At 51.3% G+C, this 17,822-nt stretch overlaps 3 long non-coding RNA genes across 3 annotated transcripts; all 3 read left to right on the top strand.

The window, feature by feature from the left end:
• Positions 1 to 6,349: 6,349 nt before the first annotated feature.
• LOC136301478 (uncharacterized) lies at positions 6,350 to 7,032 on the top strand. The gene is made up of 4 exons (XR_010723885.1): positions 6,350 to 6,617; positions 6,696 to 6,734; positions 6,832 to 6,898; positions 6,989 to 7,032. It is a non-coding gene; the product is annotated as an uncharacterized lncRNA (long non-coding RNA).
• A 4,091-nt stretch (positions 7,033 to 11,123) lies between these two features.
• LOC136301457 (uncharacterized) lies at positions 11,124 to 13,848 on the top strand. The gene is made up of 5 exons (XR_010723878.1): positions 11,124 to 11,564; positions 11,643 to 11,681; positions 11,779 to 11,845; positions 11,936 to 11,978; positions 12,177 to 13,848. It is a non-coding gene; the product is annotated as an uncharacterized lncRNA (long non-coding RNA).
• Positions 13,849 to 13,919: 71 nt separating this feature from the next.
• Positions 13,920 to 16,088, top strand: LOC136301428 (uncharacterized). The gene is made up of 3 exons (XR_010723871.1): positions 13,920 to 14,822; positions 15,434 to 15,656; positions 15,818 to 16,088. It is a non-coding gene; the product is annotated as an uncharacterized lncRNA (long non-coding RNA).
• Positions 16,089 to 17,822: the final 1,734 nt, after the last annotated feature.

Raw genomic sequence — 17,822 nt, 5'->3', positions numbered from 1 at the left:
AGTTGCCCTGTCCAACACTGTTCCTTAGGATGATGAGGATGCTGGAGTGCAAGGCTGAAGACAGGGGTCCCTTGTCCCCTGTCCCCAGCTCCCTCTACAGAGCCAGCTGCCACATCTGCTTGTGGGGCCAGGTGCCAGAAGCTGACCTGCGCTCTCTTTCTCACTGCTTTTAGTTAATTTTTTCACTCTCTGTTCACCCAAGGGACTTCACTTTCTACAAAAATGTCCCAGTGTGTGTCCCCACTGTGGGGCTGGGGACAAGTCCCACGCTGGGCTCGGCCCCTGTGACACGGGGACATCATGGCACCCTCTGTGCCCCCATCCATGGAGCTGGGGGAACATTCAGCAGGGATGTGGGAGCTGGAGTTCACAGCCTGTAGCACCTGTGGATGTACGTATAGGTATGTATGGAAGACGTACGGCCCCGTGCATGCATGTGTGTGTAGGTGACCCTGTATGTCCCTGAGCATGCCTACGCTCGTCCCTTCTGTACCCGTGTGCCACCCCCACCTGGACGGGCACGGAGTATGTTTGTGTGCGCGCTCACGCACCGCAAACGCAGCTCGTACCGCGAGTGCCGCGTAGGCGCGCACTGCTACGCCCCCGCCGGGGGGAGGCGGTGCGGCTCAGCACTGCCGCCTGGTGGAGAGCGCGCACTGCTACGCCCCCGCCGGGGGGAGGCGGTGCGGCTCAGCACTGCCGCCTGGTGGAGAGCGCGCACTGCTACGCCCCCGCCGGGGGGAGGCGGTGCGGCTCAGCACTGCCGCCTGGTGGAGAGCGCGGCACTACAGCCTCCGCCCGACGGCGCCCACGAACAGAAACGGCGGACACGGACACACAGCGCATGGACACAGACACGTGGCCCCCACGGACACAGCTCTGCTCCTCCCCCCTGTGCTGCAGCCCCACGCAAGTGCCCCCACAGTAACCATCAACCCCAGGAACCTCATGGACTGCCCAGCCCCTCCCCTACCACCAAGTGAGCCCCAACCCCCAGTATCCTCCCCTGGGGCAAACCACAAACCCACCTCCCCCAAACAGCACCCATGGGTGTGTCCCCCCACCCCAGCAACCCACCAGAACCCTCACCAGTCACAGCCACGGGACTGGCCAGGACAGGGTGGGGGTCACAGAGTTTTAATCACAGGGAGCAATGGGTCACATGGGCACTGTGGGTTGGCAGGACAGCCCAGGGGACAGGAGGCAGCACCTCAGGAGGTGATGGGGCAGGTGACCCCAGCGCCCTTCAGGCCACAAGAGGCCCCGGGCTGCTTGTACAGGTACTGCTGGTGGTAGTCCTCGGCATATTAGAAGTCCCCGGCCAGTTCTATGACAATTGTGATGTCCCCATGCCACTCTGCTCCCAGTTCCCAGGACAGTCCCATGGCGGGAGAAGCCTGGAGGGCCCCCCCCCCCCCCACCCCATTGCCTCACACATGACACAGCTAGGGCAGGGTCTTGTTCCATACTCCAAAGCTGGGGAAGGTGCCTGGTGTCACAGTGTCCTCAGAAAGGCTCCTGGTGTTACCACATGCTCAGAGTGTCACATTGTAGGAGATCCAGTGCCTGCAGGGGGGTCACAATGTTCTCAGGGACAGTCCTGGTGTCCCCAGGAAGTTGTAGTTTCTCATGGTGGGGGAAGTTCGAGTCTCCCCAGGGTGTGTCTCAGTGGTCCAGGGGGCACAGTGTTCACAAGGTATGCCCCAGTATCCCCAAGAGCACTCCCGGTGTCTTCATGGGGGTCCAGGTTACCCGAGAGGGGTCCTAGCAACTCCAAGATGATCTCTAGCCTTAGAGTCCCCAGCGGCCTCTCGGTATGACCAGCAGGGATCCCAGTGCCCACAAGGGCAGTTACAGTGTCCCCAGGGTGGGTCCCAGTGTCCCCATGAGAGGGTCCCAGTGTCCCCAGAGCCTGCTGGTACATGTCCCTCCTCCAGAGGACAGCTCCCTGCTGCTCAGAACCCAGTGTGTAGATGACAGAGCAGTACTGAGTGCCCACATCCTCCTGCTGCCTCGTTCCCCGTGGGCAACACTCAGGAGGACGGTTGTAGGGCACCATAACCAGGTCCCACAAGGCCTTTCCCAGGCCCCACTGGGCTCTCCTGGGCCCCATTGGCCACTGCCTTCATCCCTGGTGGGGAAACTGAGGCACAAGGGGCAACGTGGGGGGTTTTGTTAAAGGGTGAGTGCGGTAAGTCATGCAAGACCTTCCCAGCATCCAGCACCAAAGCGGGGAGATGCCAAGGACCTCCTGTTACAGCCTGTTTGCAGTTAAACCCCTCAAACTCGTTGTGCCCCATGTGTTGCCCACCACATCCAGCACCAAGTGATGAAAATGCCAAGAACCTCCTGCTGGAGTCCATTTGAGTTTAAGTCCCCCTGACCCTTCCATTGCCCAGCGCCAGGGGCTCATCCCTGCCTTGAGTGGGGTCACAGTTCTCCCAGAAGACTTTGAGAAGTTCCTTGTAGCTGATTTTCTGGGGGCTGAAGACCACCCTCACCACCTTGGCATGCCCGGTCAGCCCTGCAGCCAGAGCCAGCTCTGCTTCCGCCTCTTGACCCTGCCCCACAACCTCCCACTGCCCCGGAATGGCACGGCTGGAGGAAGAGATTGGGATATGGAGGGGATGCAGCACTGTCCAGAATCCCTGGGACCCCCTTCCCCTAGTGCCCAGCAGGGGAAGAATCCACAAGCCTATCCCACACTGGGATAAATCCCTGTCACGTTTCTCATTTCTATAGGTATTGGCAAAGAATAAGAATTTATCTCTAAAATAGTTTGGAAAGAAACCCTCTCTCTATCCACTCTATTGTATACAGGAATGTAGGAAACTCTGACTAGAGATGGGCAGTAGATTTGACGAAAGTGCCATAACGTTTTGATCTAGGAATGGAACAATCCAGTGCCTGAAACCGTAAGAACAGATGCTGGGGTGGAAGGGAATAGAAAGGGCTCTCCGGCAACTTCTGCCTCGATTCTCTGCCTGCCCCTGAAGCACGTCGCAGCCCCGGAAGAGACATTTGTCATCCAGACTGCCAAAATGAAGACCTGTAAAATCCTAGCTCGGCCTTGTGTTTAATGTGTTTTTACTTCATATTTATGTTATCACAAAGAGCAAGGAAAGAGCAAAGGTGATTGATTCCCACTATTGCAATGTGAAGGTTTTTTACAGGCTGGTGTATTTATGTTCTTTTTTTCCACTCCAAGCTTACCTTTTCCCCTCCTTTTTTGATGTCTGGTGCATTGGGTGTCCCAAGGAGGGCTGGGTTCCTCAGCAGGGGTCTTAGGAGTTGGTGCTAATTCTGCTTTTTCTGAAGGTCCATGAAAGTGTGCTATTTTCTCCACTGAAAAGATTTCCCTCCATGACCATCAATGCACGTATGTGTTTTCATCATGTCGTCTGATGTACTAAGAATTTTGCTTTCCAGGCCAACACTTGTAGTAGAATTCTGTTTGGTTTGTGTCTGAGAAGAGGGATTTGTGCTGGAGAGGTGCTGTTGGGAAGAAAGGATGGAGTAAATCTACTCCAGGGATGTGCGATGAAGAATTAAATTGAAGGGGAGGGCAGTATTTATAAACTGTCTCTGTATTTCCCTGTAATTCTGGGTGTTTGGATTTAGCCTGGGATTGTCAGCTAAGTCATAAACAAGCCATCCCAGCTACTGAACTCTCAATGAATGTTTGAAACACTTCCACAGAAAGACAAGTTAGCAATGATTCCAAAGGAAAATTGTAAATGAAGGGTAACGATTGCTGGGAAATTTCCTTAGGAATTACGGATCTCAGCCATATGGACTTTGGGAGGTGGAACCCCAGTTTCAACCTTGAGCACCAGCAGGAAAAGCAGGGTCCTTATCCATAGCAAGGAAACCCGGTGCCCCAGCGTGTCAGGAGCAGACAATGAAATGTCGGGGGATGAGCAGCAGCTCTGCCCCTGCCCTCACTCGGAGCGGTGAGAGCTGTCACAGGGTGATTGAGGGGACAGAGCAGCCCCAGGTGTGCGATGTAAACAGTGAGGGGAGAACAGAGCAGCCACAGGTGTGAGCTGTCAGGATAATGAGGGAGCAGACCAGCTGCAGGTGTGAGATGTTACAATGATGAGGGGGCGGTTCCTGCCGGGGGCGGTTTTTAACCGAGCAGCCTCAATTCAGTCCTCTATCGAGCTGCAGAGGGTGGGGAAACTCATGTTGAGTTTGGAAGTGTGGTTTTTGTAGCGGTGGGGAAAACCTCTTACAGCGTCTGGAGGAGCACGTGGATGCGGAGAGTTTCTTTGTGCCAGACAGCAGCAGGTAAGCCGGTGTGGAGTTTTAGGGAGGATTTTTCCTTTTCAGCTTCATTTTGCCAATCTCTTCCCGGTGCTCCCAGAAGAAAAAGGCGTTATGAAGGCAAAAGGAGTTCAAATTGAGTGACAAAAGTCCTTTTCTGTTGCTGTCTGTGTTTAAACCAGGAGGCATTTCTTTTCACCTCGATTTTTAATAACTAGGGGTGCTTACATGTGGTTTTTTGTTTGCTAATACTTTCTTTGGTGGTATATGGTCTTTTGCTTGATTTTTTGGTATTGTTTATTACGTGTAATTTGGTGTTTGAGTGAAGATAGCTTTATGGGTGGGTTTGTGTTTGAGATAGAATTAAGTACTTTTCCTTGATAGGCTTCTGATATGTGTTATTGGGGTTTTGTTCATTGTGTGTAGGGACTCAGACTGGGTAGGGCCAGCCTGGCCGGCTGAAGTTTGGGTGTTTTGTTAGATGCAGCTTTTAATTTATTTCAAGTTTTTTCTGTTTAATGGTTTTAAAGTGGCTTTTAATAACTTATTGTGTAGCTTTATTTTGCTTGGAGAGGGTGTATGATGAGGGATATGCTCTATTTATTTCATGTTAGGCTTCTTAGTTTACATGTGGATTAGGTTGTTTTTGAACTGAGTTTTGTTGTTGAATTGTTTTTGGTGGGGTATTGTGTTTTCCAAGGATATGTTTCCTGAGGTTTACGGTGATGTAATTGGCTGTAGTGCAAGGTATAGGGGAGGGTTTTATTTACTTAGTGGTGGCTTTTATCATGGTGTGTAGTGTTTTTTTGGTGGGTTTGAGGTAATGTGCAGTAGTTCATTTTTTAGGGCTTCCTAATATTTATAATTAGTTTATTGTGCTGGAGTAGTTTATTTATTTAGCTTGTTTGGCTATAGTGTGTGTTCTATAGTTATGGATAATTTGGGAGATACTGTTTATAGCTGAATGGATCTTTTAGTTTTAGGATGGGGGGTTCTGGGTATATATTTTGGAGGTTTTTTGAGGGGATTGGATATAGGAGTTATTTTTATTGTATTTGGACGAAGAGAAATAATAGCTGGCTTTTTTTTTGGTGGACTATTTTTTGTGTTTTCTTTTCTAGAATTCATATATTTGTGTGGTCAGGGCAGTGGCATTTCTGGGACAACTCTAAGCATCCATTATTGTTTGTGTGTTTTAGGTGGTCCACTGGTATTATGCTGAGACCCCCTCACTGACCATCCAACAGATCTGCTGAGACCGTGCATCGATGTTTGGCTTCCTTTATGGTACCTGACTGAGAGACAGTGGCCTGGTGACAGCAGGGAATTCCTAGAGGCAGAGGTGGCCTTCTTTGGCAGATGATGTGGATTCTCATCCCTGAACATCCCAAAGATAAGTTGAAGGGCTCGGAGCCACGGCGGGCATGAAAGTGGGATATGGGGTCGGGGTCACTGGGAGGTGTATTTGAGTCGGATTTGGAGATGGGGATGTCCAAGGTGTGACCCCTTAGGCCACATAAAGGAGATATCTCAGTGCTGAGGTGCACAGGGCAAAGCAGTCCTAGGGCATGTCGTTTCACTTGTCTGTTGTGTACTGTGTGTCTTTTGGGTGTCTCGTATGGTGTGTCTTTTGCCTTAGCCCTTTGAGGGGCCTGTTGGAAATGCCAGGCATCGTTCTTAACATCGCCTGTTCCTTGGCCAGGTGCTGATGCCATTGAACCTTGTGCTCGGACACACGTGGGAATCCATCTCTCTTCACAAGCATCCAGTCCGATGCCTTTTCAGGTCTTGTTCTGAGCTGTATCACCAGCAGTGCACCACAGTGATCCATTACTGCGGGTCAGGTCTTTTAAGAATCCAAAGACAGGTAGAGGATTCTGATGTAGGATTCTCAGGCATCTGTCTCTGGGACAAGTCATCCTGTTGGCATCTTGTTCCTGCAGGGTTCTCTGAGCCTGGCCAGCTCACCTTCGGCCTTACCTCGGTCATCTCATTCCGAGTTCTCTGGACCCTCAGGGTCATTTTTCTTGCCAGAGTTTTCTGTCCCTGTTGCGTCCCCTCGTTTGTCCTGTGCTGTGTCACGGGTGTTGGTGTGTGTTTGGCCGGGAGCTGCTCTGCCCTGCTGCTCAGTCTGGGTGTAGGGGTACGAGGGTAATAGTGCCGGGGGCTTGAAATTTGTGATGTGGGGTGTAGTTAGACTGTCGAGGGTATTCCTAGATTGCCACAAGATGTCTGGGGCTGCCAAGGTATCCTGCAGCGCTCTGACTTTTGTCCTAAATTCGTTTCAGATGCAGATGGATGAAATCTGTGGCAGAGCCCCCCATTCCTAGTGAGGGGGATCCCCTGAGCAGGTCAGTCTCTTTTTGTGTTTGCAGGGGAAGTGTAAATAGTGGCAGTGTTACAGCTCTGTTCTTTGTCTTTATTTTTAGGTGAAGCTGGATATCGACAGTCAGGGTGAAGTGGGGGAGGTGAGCAGTGACTGGTGGACAGAAGCAGTTGCTCTTGCTCAAATCTCACTTACTGGTACAGCTGTAAGGATTCACTGTTCTTTTTTTTTAATTTTAGGGTGTCCCCTAAAATTAAAAGATGTGCTGGCCCCGGATGCCAGAGGCCAAACGGGTGCAGCATTAAGGTATACTTGCGGCATGCTTCAGTCAGACTGGGGAGGTTGCTGTTTCACAGTAACTCAGCATGATTTTTTGTTTCTTTTGTTTCTTTGCAGGTGCTGCTGCTGTCCTAGGTGTGCTAAGGGATAGAGAGAGCCGGTGAGTTGCCCTTTAGGCAGGGTGGACCCATAGGTGAGCGATGCGCTCAGCATTTACTTTTTCCTTTTGCTGGGTCCACTCCTGTCAGCCTCTGGAGCGGAGTGAAGATCTGAGGGGGAGCTGGGGCAGCAGTGCAGAGGAGCCCTGGGGATTACTCTTCTGGAGGGGGATAGTCACATTTCCTGTTTTGTGATCCTAGGTAGCGCGAGGAGGTGCGGAGACAAAGTCTGGATACGGCACCCCAAAGCGGATGCTGAGAACATCTCGATGTCTACGGTGCCGACACATTCATTTCTCTCAAGGATTATGGATTTTGTCCACTCGTCTTCCAAAAGCTAAGTGTTGGGGCCGGTGGTCAGGAGAAGGGAAAAAACCTTTTCAGTCCTGGGAGGTGATTTAAAGTTACCTTAGAGGAGAAGGCCCTAGTGGGATGGTCCCCTCAGGAGTAAAGGGTGAGGGTTTCTCCTCAGCATCACCAGAGCCTTTGCTGGGCGGGGCAGTTCTGACCCATCTCCATGTTCTAGGGAGCTTCACATTGTTGGCCTTCTTTTAGAGTCCACAGGGTTGGGCTGCAGCAGGGGATTCCTGGCCCAGGAGCGTCCTGATTAGGGGAGCAATGCTGGTTGCAAGGTGTCAGGTTAGTAGGGTTCAGTGGAGGGAGTTTACAGTGACACACGGGCTGAGGGAGGGCTTGAGAGAGAAAGCACACGGTGAAACTCAGGGGAGCAGGCTAGGATACAAGTCAGAGTACAGGTGTAGCGGCCCTCACAGCACTGCTACCAGCACACTTCCCCTGAGAGCAGGTGCAGGCAGCAGCCCTAGTGCAGGAACACACCAGAAGCTCTGACCTGTGCAGACACTGTCAGGCTAGGGCCAGGCAGGAAGCGATAGTGGGGAGCAGGATCCAGCAGGGCTGGGGATAACGGGGGTTTCCCGCCCCACCCACCCTGGGATTCCCTGTCTCTCCGCAGCCGGTGGAAGTGCTCCTGATTTCCCTCTCGAGGCGGCGGTTGGTAAGGCTTCGTGCCTTTTGCCACCGCAAAGAGTTCGGCTCTGTCAGCCTCTGCCCTGTCTCAGGGCCACGTTTCTTAGGGTAGGCAGGGAACAACTGTGGATGTACCTGTCCTGCGTGCGGGACAGCTCTTGGGACCCTAATGGTGCAGAGCGTCCCCGGCTGCAAGGTCTAGGGCTCTGAAGAAGCAGGGTTCAGAAGGGGGGAGGTTACAGTGATACACACAGAGGCTGAGGTAAAGGACTGAAGGACTAGAGAACACACAGTGAAAATCAGGGGTACAGGCTAGGATACAAGTCAGAGTACAGGTATCCCGGTCCTCACAGTGCTGCTTCCAACACTGTTTCCCTGAGAGCAGGTGCAGGCAGCAATCCTAATGGCAAGGCAATGCCAGAAGTCCTGAGAGGTGCAGGCAGTAACCCTAAGCTAGGGCCAGGCAGGAAGTGACAGTGGTGGGGCCGAGTCCACAGGGTTGAGGTTCACCGGGGATGTCCACCCTGCGTTCCTGTCCTGCTCTAACCGGGGATGCTCACAGCCCTAATGGAGGCCACGGTGGGTGGGCTCGGTGCCAGTAATGCCTCTAAGGCTTTGGCGCTGCGAGCGTCGGCCTCCGAGCTCAGCTGAAGCACACACGGGGCCCGAGGACCCGGTCCTGCTTAAGGGACGGTGAGTAGCAGAGCTGCTGGTTTTTGGCTGATGTGCAGCTAAGATTATGCTTTGATGTTTGGTTTTCTTTATTGTAGCTGACTAGGAGACAGCAGCCCAGTGACAGGAGGAATTTCCCAGAGGCATAGGCGGCCTTCTTTGGGACCCAGCGTGGATTCACCTCCCCAGACATCTGAGAGATAAGTGGAGGGCTCGGAACGAGGGAGAGGATGAAAGCGGGGTGCCAGGGCAGGGGTCACCGGGAGGGATTTTTTGCATGAGGTTTGGAGATGGAGGGGTGCAAGATGTGACCCCTTAGGCTAGAAAAAGGGAAAGTCTCATTCTGGATCACAGTGCTGAGGTGTGCAGGGCAGAGCAGTCCTGGTGTGTGTTGTGTCTGTTGTGCACTCTGTGTCTTGGGTGTCTTGTGTGTGCTGTCTTTTCCCTTAGCCCTTCAGGGGCCTGTCAAAACCTCTGGCATCAGTCTTAGCATTTCTGATCTCTGTGCTCCTCAGCCAGGTGCCTTTGTCTCAGCTGCTCGGACACTCATCAGAATCCATCTCTCTTCACAAGCATCCAGTCCGATGCCTTTTCAGGTCTTGTTCTGAGCTGTACTGACAGCCGTGCACCGCCCTGATCCATTCCGGCGGGTTAGGTCTTGTGAGAATGCAAAGACAGGTCGAGGATTCTGACCGTAGGGTTCTCGGGCATCCATCTCTGCATTTCTTGGGATAAGTCATCCCGATGGCATCTTGTTCCTGCAGGGTTCTCTGAGCCTGGCCAGCTCACCTTCCGTCTCACCTCGGTCATCTCATTCTGAGTTCTCTGGACCCTCAGGGTCATTTTTCTTGCCAGAGTTTTCTGTCCCTGTTGCGTCCCCTCGTTTGTCCTGTGCTGTGTCACGGGTGTTGGTGTGTGTTTGGCCGGGAGCTGCTCTGCCTTGATGCTCAGTCTGGGTGTAGGGGTACGAGGGTAATAGTGCCAGGGGCTTGAAATTTGTGATGTGGGGTGTAGTTAGACTGTAGAGGGTATTCCTAGATTGCCAGAAGATGTCTGGAGCTGTCAAGGTATCCTGCAGCACTCTGACTTTTGTCCGAACTTTCTTTCAGATGCAGAGAGATGAAATCTGTGGCAGAGCCCCCCATCCTGGGTGAGGGGCTCCCCTGAGAAGGTCAGTCCCTGTTTGTGTTTGCAGGGGAGGTGTAAATGATGGCTGTGTTACAGCTCTGTTCTTTGTCTTTATTTTTAGGTGGTAAAGCCGGATCTCAGCAGTCAAGCTGACGTGGGCGAGGTGAGCAGTGATGGGTGGACAGAAGCAGTTGCTATTGTTCAAGCCTCACTCGCTGGTGCAACTCTAAGCCTCCGTTATTGTGCGTTTTAGGGAGTCCACTCGCAGGAGGCCGAGCTCCCCTCTCACCAACCGGACAACAGACCCGGGTCACCTCACCCGTGAGCCCTCCGGGAGCATTCCAGGAGTCTGTGATGGAGTCTTGATCTTCTCCTTGTGAAGGCCCCATCCAGGTAGTCTTGGATAACGGGCGAGGAGTTGAGGTGAGTCAGGGAGGAGGAGGAGGAGGAGGGATGGTCCCCTCAAGTTCCAGCGCTGCCACGTCACATTGTCTGCTCTTTACCCAGGCAGACCCTGCGACGCCGGCGTTGGCCTCTGAGCGCAGCTGAAGCGCGGGGCCGAGGACACAGGCAAGCTTAGGAGACAGTGAGTAGCAGAATTGTCGGGTTTTGGGTGATGGGCTGCCAAGATTATGCTTTGATGTTTGGTTTTCTTTATTGTAGCTGTGTAGGAGACAGCAGCCTGGCGACAGCAGGAATTTCCCTGAGGGAGAGGTGGCCTTCTTTGGCACCTGGCGCAGATTTGCCTCCCTGGACGTCAGAGAGATAAGTGGAGGGCTTGGAGCTAGAGTGGGGATGAAAGCGGGGTGCCGGAGCAGGGGTCACTGGGAGGGGTTTTTGGAGTCAGGTTTGGAGACAGGGATGTCCAAGATGTGACCCCTTAGGTTACATCCAGGGAGAGTCTCATTTTGGATCACAGTGCCGAGGTGTGCAGGGCAGAGCGGTCCCAGGGTGTGTTGTGTCACCTGTCTGTTGTGCACTCTGTGTCTTTTGTGCATCTTGTCTTTTGTGTCTTTTGCTGTAGCCCTTCCTGGGGCCTGTCAAAACTCCTGGCATCGATCTTAGCATCTTTGATCTCTGTGTTCCTGGGCCAGGTGCTTTTGACTTTGGTGCTAGGACACACATCAGAATCCATCAGTCTTCAGCATCATCCAGTCCGATGCCTTTTCAGGTCTTGTTCTGAGCTGTATTGACAGCCGTGCACCGCCCTGATCCATTCCGGCGGGTTAGGTCTTGTGAGAATGCAAAGACAGGTCGAGGATTCTGACCGTAGGGTTCTCGGGCATCCATCTCTGCATTTCTTGGGATAAGTCATCCCGATGGCATCTTGTTCCTGCAGGGTTCTCTGAGCCTGGCCAGCTCACCTTCCGTCTCACCTCGGTCATCTCATCCCGAGTTCTCTGGACCCTCAGGGTCATTCTTCTTGCCCAGAGTTTTCTGTCCCTGTTGCGTCCCCTCGTTTGTCCTGTGCTGTGTCACGGGTGTTGGTGTGTGTTTGGCCCGGAGCTGCTCTGCCCTGCTGCTCAGTCTGGGTGTAGGGGTACGAGGGTAATAGTGCCGGGGGCTTGAAATTTGTGATGTGGGGTGTAGTTAGACTGTCGAGGGTATTCCTAGATTGCCACAAGATGTCTGGGGCTGCCAAGGTATCCTGCAGCGCTCTGACTTTTGTCCTAAATTCGTTTCAGATGCAGATGGATGAAATCTGTGGCAGAGCCCCCCATTCCTAGTGAGGGGGATCCCCTGAGCAGGTCAGTCTCTTTTTGTGTTTGCAGGGGAAGTGTAAATAGTGGCAGTGTTACAGCTCTGTTCTTTGTCTTTATTTTTAGGTGAAGCTGGATATCGACAGTCAGGGTGAAGTGGGGGAGGTGAGCAGTGACTGGTGGACAGAAGCAGTTGCTCTTGCTCAAATCTCACTTGCTGGTACAGCTGTAAGGATTCACTGTTCTTTTTTTTTAATTTTAGGGTGTCCCCTAAAATTAAAAGATGTGCTGGCCCCGGATGCCAGAGGCCAAACGGGTGCAGCATTAAGGTATACTTGCGGCATGCTTCAGTCAGACTGGGGAGGTTGCTGTTTCACAGTAACTCAGCATGATTTTTTGTTTCTTTTGTTTCTTTGCAGGTGCTGCTGCTGTCCTAGGCGTGCCAAGGAATAGAGAGAGCCGGTGAGTTGCCCTTTAGGCAGGGTGACCCATAGGTGAGCGATGCGCTCAGCATTTACTTTTTCCTTTTGCTGGGTCCACTCCTGTCAGCCTCTGGAGCGGAGTGAAGATCTGAGGGGGAGCTGGGGCAGCAGTGCAGAGGAGCCCTGGGGATTACTCTTCTGGAGGGGGATAGTCACATTTCCTGTTTTGTGATCCTAGGTAGCGCGAGGAGGTGCGGAGACAAAGTCTGGATACGGCACCCCAAAGCGGATGCTGAGAACATCTCGATGTCTACGGTGCCGACACATTCATTTCTCTTAAGGATTATGGATTTTGTCCACTCGTCTTCCAAAAGCTAAGTGTTGGGGCCGGTGGTCAGGAGAAGGGAAAAAACCTTTTCAGTCCTGGGAGGTGATTTAAAGTTACCTTAGAGGAGAAGGCCCTAGTGGGATGGTCCCTTCAGGAGTAAAGGGTGAGGGTTTCTCCTCAGCATCACCAGAGCCTTTGCTGGGCGGGGCAGTTCTGACCCATCTCCATGTTCTAGGGAGCTTCACATTGTTGGCCTTCTTTTAGAGTCCACAGGGTTGGGCTGCAGCAGGGGATTCCTGGCCCAGGAGCGTCCTGATTAGGGGAGCAATGCTGGTTGCAAGGTGTCAGGTTAGTAGGGTTCAGTGGAGGGAGTTTACAGTGACACACGGGCTGAGGGAGGGCTTGAGAGAGAAAGCACACGGTGAAACTCAGGGGAGCAGGCTAGGATACAAGTCAGAGTACAGGTGTAGCGGCCCTCACAGCACTGCTACCAGCACACTTCCCCTGAGAGCAGGTGCAGGCAGCAGCCCTAGTGCAGGAACACACCAGAAGCTCTGACCTGTGCAGACACTGTCAGGCTAGGGCCAGGCAGGAAGCGATAGTGGGGAGCAGGATCCAGCAGGGCTGGGGATAACGGGGGTTTCCCGCCCCACCCACCCTGGGATTCCCTGTCTCTCCGCAGCCGGTGGAAGTGCTCCTGATTTCCCTCTCGAGGCGGCGGTTGGTAAGGCTTCGTGCCTTTTGCCACCGCAAAGAGTTCGGCTCTGTCAGCCTCTGCCCTGTCTCAGGGCCACGTTTAGGGTAGGCAGGGAACAACTGTGGATGTACCTGTCCTGCGTGCGGGACAGCTCTTGGGACCCTAACGGTGCAGAGCGTCCCCGGCTGCAAGGTCTAGGGCTCAAAAGAAGCAGGGTTCAGAAGGGGGGAGGTTACAGTGATACACACAGAGGCTGAGGTAAAGGACTGAAGGACTAGAGAACACACAGTGAAAATCAGGGGTACAGGCTAGGATACAAGTCAGAGTACAGGTATCCCGGTCCTCACAGTGCTGCTTCCAACACTGTTTCCCTGAGAGCAGGTGCAGGCAGCAATCCTAATGGCAAGGCAATGCCAGAAGTCCTGAGAGGTGCAGGCAGTAGCCCTAAGCTAGGGCCAGGCAGGAAGTGACAGTGGTGGGGCCGAGTCCACAGGGTTGAGGTTCACCGGGGATGTCCACCCTGCGTTCCTGTCCTGCTCTGACCGGGGATGCTCACAGCCCTAATGGAGGCCACGGTGGGTGGGCTCGGTGCCAGTAATGCCTCTAAGGCTTTGGCGCTGCGAGCGTCGGCCTCCGAGCTCAGCTGAAGCACACACGGGGCCCGAGGACCCGGTCCTGCTTAAGAGACGGTGAGTAGCAGAGCTGCTGGTTTTTGGCTGATGTGCAGCTAAGATTATGCTTTGATGTTTGGTTTTCTTTATTGTAGCTGACTAGGAGACAGCAGGCAAGTGACAGGAGGAATTTCCCAGAGGCATAGGCGGCCTTCTTTGGGACCCAGCGTGGATTCACCTCCCCAGACATCTGAGAGATAAGTGGAGGGCTCGGAACTAGGGAGGGGATGAAAGCGGGGTGCCAGGGCAGGGGTCAGCGGGAGGGATTTTTTGCATGAGGTTTGGAGATGGAGGGGTGCAAGATGTGACCCCTTAGGCTAGAAAAAGGGAAAGTCTCATTCTGGATCACAGTGCTGAGGTGTGCAGGGCAGAGCAGTCCCAGGGTGTGTTGTGTGTGTTGTGCACTCTGTGTCTTTTGGGTGTCTTGTGTGTGCTGTCTTTTCCCTTAGCCCTTCAGGCGCCTGTCAAAACCTCTGGCATCAGTCTTAGCATTTCTGATCTCTGTGCTCCTCAGCCAGGTGCCTTTGTCTCAGCTGCTCGGACACTCATCAGAATCCATCTCTCTTCACAAGCATCCAGTCCGATGCCTTTTCAGGTCTTGTTCTGAGCTGTACTGACAGCCGTGCACCGCCCTGATCCATTCCGGCGGGTTAGGTCTTGTGAGAATGCAAAGACAGGTCGAGGATTCTGACCGTAGGATTCTCGGGCATCCATCTCTGCATTTCTTGGGATAAGTCATCCCGATGGCATCTTGTTCCTGCAGGGTTCTCTGAGCCTGGCCAGCTCACCTTCCATCTTACCTCGGTCATCTCATTCCGAGTTCTCTGGACCCTCAGGGTCGTTCTTCTTGCCCAGAGTTTTCTGTCCCTGTTGTGTCCCCTCGTTTGTCCTGTGCTGTGTCACGGGTGTTGGTGTGTGTTTGGCCCAGAGCTGCTCTGCCTTGATGCTCAGTCTGGGTGTGGGGGTAATAGGATAATAGTGCTGGGGGCTTGAAATTTGTGATGTGGGGTGTAGTTAGACTGTAGAGGGTATTCCTAGATTGCCACAAGATGTGTGGAGCTGTCAAGGTATCCTGCAGCACTCTGACTTTTGTCCCAACTTTCTTTCAGATGCAGAGGGATGAAATCCGTGGCAGAGCCCCCCAGCCTGGGTGAGGGGCTCCCCTGAGAAGATCGATCGCTATTCAAGGTGAGAGTCACATATTTCACATTTTTTGGCACTCCAGTGCAGGCCACCTGCATTTACAGCTTGAAACAGGTGAGTCCCTTGGTAACCCCTGGGCAGCAGCTGGAGCCTGCTCCGGGCTGGGCTGAGGGAGCAAACACTTGTGGCTGACACAGCTCCACACTGAGGGTACTTGGGAAAACACCTGCCTTGTCCTGGATTGTTTTTTTTTTGAGCTTTTGACAAGGTTTTAATCATCACCTTGGTAAAAATAAATGGTAAGGACTGAAAACATGAGAGGCTGGAAGGTTATGCTCATGAATGAGAACTTTTTTTTTTAAGTAACTGTACGGCCTGTGTCTTAATTTTGAGACTCTCTTTTTTGGCCAACTTTAGTGTAAAAAATTTAATTTTAATTTAGCTGCCTCAATAATGTTTTTATTGTACAAATATGTTCTAGCGGCAGGAGCTTAAAGTAGTAACACCAACATGCCACCTCTGGAATAAATCCCTGCGTCTCCTCAGCCCTGCTGGTTTGCAGTAGAGTTTGGGCACCTTTCGCTGCAGCTGTGGTTCTTAATAACTGGAAGTCCATGGATTGCTGGGCGATTCCCATAAGTTCTCCTATTTTGTAGGAGCTGCACGGTGAGGTCAGCATTCTGAGGGAGGCCCTGGCACAGCTGCCAAGGGCAAGGAACGTGGAGCATCCCGGGGCTTCTCCCACCCGAGTTTCTCCCGGAGCGTGCTGCGTGTCGTGCCGGATGTTTAACCCGGGTTTGGGGTGTTCTCCTGCAGTCCCAGCTCTGACTGCTGCCCCCGAGCCCCGGCCTTGCTCGGTCCCAGCACTGAACCTGGCAGGTGGGTGTGCTTTTCCAGCCCTTTAATCCCACGGGCAATCCCAGATTCCCGGAGCTCCCCGAGGCACAGCCTGGCCTCCCTCCCTGGGAGCTGCATTTCAGTCTGCCTGGACCAAGGCCATCCTGTTTGAGACTTTATTCCTGTTGCTTTTCCTCTTGCAGGTAGTTGGCGAAAAGGAGAGAGCCAGTAGGAAGTGAAGCCACTGGAAGGCCTTATCCCAGTCCAAGGTTCCCACTTTTCTTTCTGACTCCTGGATAATTGCCTGGCCGTAACTGGACAGAGACTGTCAGTTTGATTTCCTGCCTTTTCCAATAAATCCTTGCTTTCAGCTGGAGTGTATTCCTGGTGTCATCCCCCTCCTTGTCCGTGGATGCGTAAATAAAATTCCTGACTTGCCGAGTCCAATTTTGTTATTGCAGGAAGTGTGGTGCTTTTGTTCCACTGAAACTTCCCAACTCTGCTGAGAGTTTCCGATGTCAAATACAAGTAAGATTGGAGTTTCTTTGGATTGTTACTCCCACAAAACACAGATCATTCTTGGATAGGAGTAGCTGGACCTGTTGAATTCCCACTTCCCTTTAAAATTAGGGCAGAGGAAGCAGATTTTAAATCATCATTCCATGAACTTCCACCAACTTGATGAGTGTTCCAAAAGTTTTCAATGTTAGAAATTCCTGAGCTTGCTTTCCAGGCAAGGTGGGATTTAGATGTTATTCCTTCCTTTTGTTTGATGTTTTTTCTCTCTCTGCTTCTAGTAAGGGAATATTTATTTTTTTCCAGTTTTCCATCCTAATTGGAATTTTTGTACCTTGTAGAGCACATTTCCAAGGAAATTTACCCAATTAATGTTAGTAAATCAGGAATTGTCCAGCACCATATCCACAAAATTCTGTGAATTCCCAAAAAAACTTTGAAGTATTTATTTGCCATGATTCATCTCTTTGTAAAGTTCAATTTACTGCATTTTTAATTACATAAATGCCATTAAAACCTGAATCCAGGCCTAGCTGCTGTTCCTTGGACACAAGGGGCTGGTTCTTTCCTACCTTGGCACATTTGGGTGTTTGTCCAAAATGAGCTTCCCACTAAAATAGAATTTGTTTCCAAGCAAAAGTGGGAATTGTCTAGAAAACCTTCTGTTCTGGGGGGCACTGGGTTTGTTTCCCTTATTGCTGCATAATTGAGGAAAGCCATGGCGCTTTTTTAGGCAGTGGCAGGAGGTGAGAGCTGCATTTATTTAATTTTGTATTTTATTTTTTGTTATTTTTGTATTTTTATGCTCTTTTGTTGTGGTTTCTCATGTTGCGTTTTGTGGTTTTTCAAAGACTTTTTCTTCAGTTTTTTAATTTTTTTTTCTTTAGTTATTTATTTACTTGTTAAAACTACTTTTAGTTTTTTATTTTAATTTTTTGTTTAAATTTTTTTTCCACTTTTTTGTTACTTTGAAATTTTTTTTCTTTTGGTATTTTAATTTTATTTATTATTTTCTATAGTTTTGGTTTATTTTTTCATGTTTTCTTTGTTCCTTTTTTTTTTTCCCCATACTCTTTCTTCCCCCGGGCGCCTGGGGGTTTGGCTGTTGGCAAGAAAGATGAGAAATGACCTCGGTGCCCGCTGGACGTCGGGATGTCACAGAGAGCGCAGTTGGCAAAAGCTCTGTATTTTCTGCTCCATAAAACTCCTGAAGGGAGAAAGCTGTGACCACCGTGGTGCCGTTTTTTCCTTCCCAGCCCCGACCAGGTCTCCTCCTACCCGTGCACAGTGTTACCAGCAGCAGCCTGCTGTCCAGGCTGTCGAGGCGTATTTCAGAGGGGGCAATAAAAACAAAGTAGACGTTTTATTTTGAACTCTCCGACCCTGCTTGTTTATTAGCAAAGAACTCCAAAACAAAGCGAACAAAAAAAGAAAACCCACAAACTAAACTCCCCCGCAACCCACCAAAAAAAAACCATAGAGAAAGAGAAAACATGCCCATATTATTTGAATAAAGATTAAAACTTTACCCCTTAGAAAACCAGGCTCATTTAATTCAAATTAATTGTGTTTCTGATGTGTTAGGTTAATGAATTCATCTAGTGTAAAATATCGTTTAAAATATAAACAAACGAATTAAAAAATAATGAAAAAGAAAAATAACAAAAAGTATAGGATATGAAAAATAATATA

Source organism: Chamaea fasciata, unplaced genomic scaffold (assembly GCF_029207755.1).
Source record: "Chamaea fasciata isolate MVZ Bird 193981 ecotype frontalis unplaced genomic scaffold, bChaFas1.0.hap1 SCAF_26, whole genome shotgun sequence".
NCBI lineage: Eukaryota > Metazoa > Chordata > Aves > Passeriformes > Sylviidae > Chamaea > Chamaea fasciata.
Note: the sequence above shows the minus strand (reverse complement) of the source record. Positions and strands in the feature narration are given on the sequence as shown.